The following is an 8,156-nucleotide window of genomic DNA, read 5'->3' on the forward strand; positions in this document are numbered from 1 at the left end:
GTTCATCTGTGCATTATAATCATTATTTTTAAAGGTTCATTTTTATTGCAAAGTCATATATACAGAGAGCAGGAGAGACAGAGAGGAAGATCTTCCATCGCAAGGTTCACTCCCCAAGTGACTGTAATGGCTGGAGCTGCGCCGATCCAAAGTCAGGAGCCGGGAACTTCTTCCGGGTCTTCCACATGGGTGCAGGGTCCCAAGGCTTTGGGTCGTCCTCGACTGCTTTCCCAGGCCACAAGCAGGGAGCTGGATGAGAAGTGGGGCTGCTGGGATTAGAACCTGTGTCCATATGGGATCCTGGTGCTTTCAAGGCGAGGACTTTAACCGCTAGGCCACGCTGCCGGGCCCCTCCAGTATTCTTATTTGCAATAATGGGGAACTGGAAATATCCCATGCACTGCTCATGATACAAGCTGAGAGACTAGGAAGGTGGTAGATAAAGCCTCCACCGGCAACACTGGCATTCCCATATGGGACCAGTTCAAGTTCCACATGCTCCACCTCTGACCCAGATCTCTGCTAATGGCCTGGGGAAGCAGCAGAAGATGCCCAAGTGCTGAGGTCCCTGTATCCACATGGCAGACCAGAAGAAACTCCTGGATCCTGGCTTCCAGTCAGTCCAGCCCTGGCTGCTGTGGCCATTCAGGGAGTAAACCAGCAGATGCAAGATATTCTCTCAATCTGCTTCTCTCCAGCTCTTCCAGATAAATAATCTTTTCTTCCCAAAAAGAGAAACTGAGTTGTCTTTGGCGGCCCTGAAGGACTTGCGGACATTTGGAGGAAGAGAGAGAGAGAGAGAGAGAGAGAGAGAGAGAGAGAGAATATTCTCTGGTTTGCTCTGCCAGGCCCAGGTAAGGCCGGAAGCAGGAGCCTGGAACATGATCCAGTCGCTCATGTGGGTGACAGGGACCCAGCTGCTTGAGCTGCCACCTGCTTCCTCTCCCAAATGCATCACCAGGAAGCTGGATTTGAAGCAGAGCCTGGACTTGGCCCAGCTCCTCTGGCATGAGCCTGTGGGCATCCCTGGCAGAGGTTTGGTCTGCTCCCCCATCCCATCTGGTGTATTCCATGAGCATAACATTTCCAGAAAGGTCTGCTGTGAGGGTGGAGTTCAGACTGGATTGCTAGGTTAGTGGGCAGTAGGGGAATGTGACCTCAAAGGGACATTGACGAGAGGTATGGGGACAGATGCTCTGTGTGAAGATCACGCCTGCAGAGTCCACAAGTAGGACGGGCTTCAGAAACATGGGTTTAATTAGTGCCACCAATGCCTGTCCCTGCCAAAAGAAAGTTCCCACAGAAAGGTGGGAGTGGTGATATGAAGTCTTTTTTTTTTTTTTAAGACTTATTTATTTTAATTGGAAAGTCAGAGATACAGAGAGAGGAAGGCATATACAGAGAGGAAGATCTTCCATCCGATGATTCATTCCCCAAGTGAGCGCAAGTGCCGGTGCTGTGCCAATCTGAATCCTGCAGTCAGGAACTTCCTCCAGGTCTCTCACCCGGGTGCAGGGTCCCCAGGCTCTGGGCCATCCTCGACTGCTTTCCCAGGCCACAAGCAGTGAGCTGGATGGGAAGTGGAGCAGCCAGCATTAGAACCTGTGCCCATATGGGATCCCAGTGAGTTCAAAATGAGAACTTTAGCTGCTAGGCTACCACACTGGGCCCAAGATATGAAGTCTTATACAAAAAAGAAAAGGTCCAGTTGTTCGGAAAATACAGAGACCAAGAGAGGACAGCAGAGAGATTATGAAACATGGAATTGAGAGATCAAATTTTAAAAGGCTGAGCTTCCTTTCTCAACATAAACTAAGTTTAAGACCCCACTTAGTGTTAATATCATTTAGTACAGTGCTGATGAATGGAGGTTTCTTGAGACTTAACCAAAATGCTGCCATCTTGTATTAATAAGCTCAGGAGAAACATGAGCTTCCTCCAGATAATTCTTTGTCTTATTTCAAAGGCAGAGACAGAGAGAGGAAGCAGCGAGGCATTCCGTCTGTTGGTTCATTCCCAAACACCAGCAACAGCTAATGCAGAACCAGGCCCAAGGCAGCAACAGGAACCCAGGCTGGGGCTCCCACGTGGGTACTGCTGACCCAGCCGTGGGCCATGGTCTACTGCCTCCCAGGTTGTGAAAGATCAGGGCTTTGGGATCTACCATGCTCCCAACCCAGTGTGTCGCTTTCTGGTGTTCTTTGTAAGATGTTATTTTATATGAAGGTAGATTGACATCTCTCTCTCTCTGTCTCTCTCATATCCAGTGTCATCACATCAGCATCAATGACGAGATCAGCAACACCCAGTTGTGAGTGGAGGTGTGGGCTGCCTGGAGGCTCAGTGTTCTGCAGCTGGGGCAGGCATCGCTAGGTTTGCCTTGCTTGCCTTCATTGGCACAATCACTGAAACCTGCCTGTTGTGGCTGCAGCACAGACACAGGGTCTGTCTGCCTCCCTAGGGACTCAGAAATGACAGTCACCTGGGATGCCTTCCTGAGCTCTCTCAGGTTTGCTCTTGGCCTCGGTCTTCTTTGTTCCACTGCATGCAGATCAGGAAGGAACCTGCAGGAATGCAGCCAGTAGGTTCTTGCCAGGATCTGTCAGAGACACCACGATGCCCACAGAGCATGTCAGTTTAAGTCAGGTCTGCACGTGACCCCAGGCTTTACCAACAGTCAAAGCTTCTCTGTTGAATTTACTTTTAGAGTTCACTGCTCTTAGCAAAGCCCGCAAATATCCTCTTACCTTCAAGAAAAATAGTGTGTGTGTAGGCAATAGTTAAATATGAAGTGACTATGGCAAACTATAAGAAGTTCCAATTAAAAAATATTTATTTTTACTGGAAAGGCAGTTTAACAGAGAGAAGGAGAGACAGAGAGAGAGTTCATCCATCTGATCATTCACTGCCCAAGTGGCCGCATGGGCAGAGCTGAGCCAATCCAAACCCAGAAGCCAGGAACTTCTTCCAGGTCTCCCGTGAGGGTACACGGTCCCAAGGCTTTCCCAGGCCACAAGCAGGGAGCTGGATGGGAAGTGGAGCTGCCGGGGTTAGAATAGGTGCCCATATGGGATCCTAGCATGTTTAAGACGAGGACTTTAGCCGCTAGGCCACGCTGCCGGGCCATGGATGGAAGATTTCTCTCTCCCTCTCTCCATCTCTCCCTCTTCTCAGTATCTCTTCCTTTCAAATTAGTCTTTTTTTAAGTAAAAGAAAAAAAAACCCTGTACTTCTACTACATCATTCAATGCAATCAATAGAGTGAGAGGGCTTCAGTGATATTCAGAGATCTGGTGGGAATCATCTATTTTGATAAATTTCCCTCATTGATTTATAGCTGATGGTAAACATCAGACAGGAAAAATGTCTTGAGTCATTTGAGTCCATCTTGGGCTGCACTCCTGAGCCCTGGCAGATTCATTTAGGCTTTGTGTCACTTTAAACTGCTCACGATGGTACGAGTGTATGGTTGAGTCATCATAAATGTAACAGCAATGAGCGTACAGGACTAATTGTTAACAATTAATTTTAATTTCAATTAAAAAAACAGATTTACAAAAAACAAAATAAAACAAAATAAAAGGGCCCGGCGCGGTGGCGCAAGTGGTTAAGGTCCTCGCCTTGCACGCCCGGGATCCCATATGGGCGCCGGTTCTAATCCCGGCGGCCCCACTTTCCATCCAGCTCCCTGCCTGTGGCCCGGGAAAGCAGTCGAGGACGGCCCAAAGCTTTGGGACCCTGCACCCGTGTGGGAGACCCGGAAGAGGCTCCTTGCTTCGGATCAGCATAGTATCGACCTTTGCGCTCACTTGGGGAGTGAATCATCGGACGGAAATCTTCCTCCCTGTCTCTCCTCTCTGTATATCCGCCTTTCCAATAAAAAAAAAAAAATATTAAAAAAAAAACAAAATAAAAAACATATTACAGAGGGAAGGAGACACACAGAGAGATCCTCCATTGTCCCGTTAACTTTCCAAATGGTCACAATGGCCAGAGCTGGGGCAATATGAAGCCAGGAGCTACTTCTGGGTCTCTCATGTAGGCACAAGGATTCCAGGACTTGGGCCATCCTGTGCTGTGTCCTAGGCCTTTAGCAGGGAGCTGGATGGGAAGTGGAGCAGCTGAGAAACTTCCTGGTGGATCATATGGATGCTGGCATCACAATGTGGCTTAACCTATCACACTGTAACACTGGCCTGGAGAAACATTTCTAGAGAAAAACTCACCACAACCCTGACTCTGGGTCCGAGGGAAGACCCAGCTGTGGTTTGCGGCTGGATCAGGAGGAGCAGGGAAAGCAGAGTGAAACACTTTGGTATCGGGAAATTTTCGGCGTCACAACATTAATTTGCAGCAAATCAAGGCTGCAAGCTTGCTGCTAGCGCAATCACTGCTGCTAGCGCACAGGGTGAGCCTGCAGCCGATGAGTCACAGTGGATACCCGCTCTGCCTGGACAGGGAGCTTGGGTGCTCAGGGCATCACTGTCAGTCACTGGAAACCTCCTGGAGGACCCATGGGCACCACTAAATATTCCCCTCCCTCTTGACAAGAGGAAACACACTTACATGCATGTGACAAGCCCAGGCACACATACTCACCCACATACGTCGCCTGCCTCTATCCTCATTCCTGTCCTCACCTCAGTTCCAACAGCATCTCCTGGTGTGGACATTTAGCCCAGTGGCCAAAGATGCTGCTCAGGACTCCAGCGTCCCCTGCTGCAGTGCCTGGCCTTAGTTCGGGTCAGCTCCTGGCTCCAGCCTCCTGCCCATGCACACCCCTGCGAGGGGGCAGCAGTGATGACTCTGAATCTGGGTACGAGGTGTGGGAGCAGGATGGGCTCTGGGCTCCTGGCTTCGTCTGGCCGTGATCTGGCTGTTGCAGGCATCTGGGGAGTCAAAGGATGAATGGGAGCTCTCTCCTTCTGTTGGGGTGTTTGCCTCTTAAATAATGAAAACATCTTTTAAGAAAGACTCGGTCCCCACCCCTATAGAGTCTCTCTCCCATCCCAGAACTTGCTTGTGTTTTTCTTATTTGCAGCCGCCCTTGCTATAGCCAGCTCTGGGCCCTCGGGAGGTCTGTGGAAGTGTGGTTGCGGATGTGGAGAGAATCCTGATTTAATCGAACCACAGGGAACCAGAAGCCCCCATACACAGTAATTCGAAAGGTATAGGAGACCTCGGCAGGCACAGCCTCACCCACTGCTGAGAGAAATGAAAGAATATAAAACTGAGTGCTGAGAGATCCCTGTCTGGGGCTGTGGATGTCCACATACACTTCCTCTCCCTGGTAACTAACACTTCAATCCTGATTCTCACTGACAAGAGCCTGAACAAACCCCCGCAGTGACCCACGCTCACCCCACAGCACACCTTGTCTTGGAGAGCCCTGGTGTGCTCTGAAACCCTGGTTTCCCATCCAGCACCATCACAGACAGCACTCTGCACTGGACCACAGCTGGCAAAACCCAGGACCTGAGCAGAGTGAACTCTCTGGGATCTCAGAGGATCTTGCTTCAACTTTAGGAACACGGGGAGCTGAAGTGAACAGATGAGACATTCAGGGAATGAAGTTGCGGTTGCCCTGGGAGACACAGCCAGGAGGGTGGGAGCTACAAAGACAGGAGCCATGGCTCAGACCCTTCCCCACCCCTGCTGGTGCTGCCCTGAAGCTGCACCTTGAAGAAGGGAACCCCAATCCCTCACCCCGTCAGTGCCAACAGCTAGCATCGCAGCCCCCACATCATGATCAGCCCAGTGTCCTCACCCTCATCTTCCTGGCCCTGCATGCCCTCAACCCCAGTGCCAGTGACAGCTGGGAGTCACCCTCCCTTCCCTTCACCCTGGATCCTCAGGCATTGCTGGGCCTCACTTTCCCACCTTAGACAGCCCCAGGCCTGTTCCCAGGGACTCCACCTGTGCTGATGAGCCAGAACCCAAAATCAGCCAGGAGACTGTGTGGTGTGGCTGGAAAAGTTGCCTGCAGCACCAGCATTTCTTGCATGTTCTTGTTTCAGTCAGCAGTTACACTTTCATTCCAACTCCCTGCTAATGTGCATGGGAAGGCAGTAGAGGATGGCCCAAGTGTTTGGAGCCTGGCACCCACACGGGAGACCTTGAAGAAGCTCCTGGCTTTGGCCTAGCCCAGCCCTGCCTGGTGCAGCCATTTGGGGAGGGAACCAGCAGATGGAAAACCTTCTCTCTCCCTCTTTCTGTATTTCTGTCCCTCTCTCTGTGCAACTATTTATTTATTTATTTATTTAAAAATGTATTTATTATATTTGAAAAACAGAGTAAGATAGAGTGAGAAAGAGAGAAGGGTTTTATGCTCACTGAATAACTCTCCAAATGGCTGTGACAATCAAGGCTGGGCCAGAGAAGGCCAGGACACAGGAACTACTTCCGGGTCTCCCACATGGGTGCAGGGACCCAAACACCTGGGCCATCCTCTGCTGCTTTCCCAGGTGCACTAGCAGGTGGCTGGATTACAAGGGTAGCAGTCAAAACTTGATTCAGCACCTATAAGGGATCCCAGCATTGCAGCCAGTGGCTTAATTTGTCACACTACATTGCTGGCACTATGCTTCAAATAACTGAAGTAAATTCCTTAGCAAGCATCAATCTCAAACTACCTCTGAGTTTCTGACAAAAGCAAAACCAATCGACATCATCCCGAGGCAGGACCAGAGAATGTAAGTCACTTATTTTTTTTTTTTAAAGATTTATTTTTATTATTTTTTTATTGGAAAGGCGGATATACAGAGAGGAGAGACAGAGAGGAAGATCATCTTCCATCCGATGATTCACTCCCCAAGTGAGCGCAATGGGTCGATACTATGCCGATCCGAAGCCAGGAGCCTCTTCCGGGTCACCGACGAGGGTGCAGGTTCCCAAAGCCTTGGGCCGTCCTCGACTGCTTTCCTGGGCCACAAGCAGGGAGCTGGAAGGGAAGCGGGTCTGCCGGGATTAGAACCGGCGCCCACATGGGATCCCGGGTGTGCAAGGCGAGGACCTTTAACCACTTGCGCCACCACTCCGGGCCCTGTAAGTCACTTCTAACTCCACTGCTCCCATAGGTCTCTGTCCTACTTAAGCTGGGGCGAACCCAGAGGGCGGTTCCTGGTTGGGGGAGGGGTGGGGAGGGAGATGGATGGAATGATTGTGAGGGTTGTGGTGCAGACTCCCACATGACCCAGATTGCAGGCAAGGCTTCCTTTCATCTTTCTTGACACTGCCCCCCCCCAGCCCATTCCCCAGGACAGAGCCAGGCAGCCCCTAGGAGAGGGAAGCTGGTCTAGGACAGGGCCAGCTGCTGCATGGAGTGCCCATGGAGCCTTTGCCCGCCTGTGGAAGCCAGGGAGGCTGTTTCTTGCTCTGAATTATTCAGACGCTGGAAAGGGCCTGGGGTGACCTGGACTGTCTGGTTTTTCCCAGCATCAGGGAGGGGAAGGAAGTTACGCCCATGGGAGGGGCGTGCACAGATCAGCAGGGAGGGAGTGTTCAATCCCAGGAATTCCTGGGGCTCCTGCTCGTCCTCCCCCACCCCTTCTCCCCAGTCTTCCCCAGCTGTTCTGTGTCTGCGTCTCTGATTTGAATTGCCAGTCTCTGTTTCTCCGCAGAGGCAGAGGAAACCCCTCCCGGTAGCCAGAGCTGCTCTCACTGGCTGCAGCACCGGGAGAAGTGGGTGCACTGCACCCGGGTGGGTGGGCAGATACATGTGTGGAAAACCCAGTTCTGATGTCTGCTCTGGCTCCTGTGGGATTCAGCATCGAGCAGCTAGGGTGCAGGCTCCCGGGATGCAGAACAAAATGGGGTTCCTCTCCTGTTGATGACTGTGTTTGCCAGTTTGAGAAACATTTGCTCGATTTTAGGTCTTTCCTTCCTTGTTGTTCCATAAGGGCTCAGGGTTCAAGAGACTTGAGGGTTTCCAAGCCTGTGCAGGGTGTGGGGCATCCACCAGCAGAGTTACCCTCTACCACTCATCTAATATACCCAACCCACATTCTCTTCCCACAGAGGAACTCTTGGGCACAGCAACAGGCAAGTGTCTATGCAGTGGAAAAACACTGTCAGAGGCAGTTTGAGTGTTTGTCTTCCTACACTAGGGGAAACAGCTGTCTCACCCACGTGTGCCCCACCTCCGTGTCAGGCCTGGC

The sequence above is a fragment of the Ochotona curzoniae genome, unplaced genomic scaffold (genome assembly GCF_017591425.1).
Source record: "Ochotona curzoniae isolate NIBS_2020 unplaced genomic scaffold, NIBS_Ocur_1.0 contig_4400, whole genome shotgun sequence".
NCBI lineage: Eukaryota > Metazoa > Chordata > Mammalia > Lagomorpha > Ochotonidae > Ochotona > Ochotona curzoniae.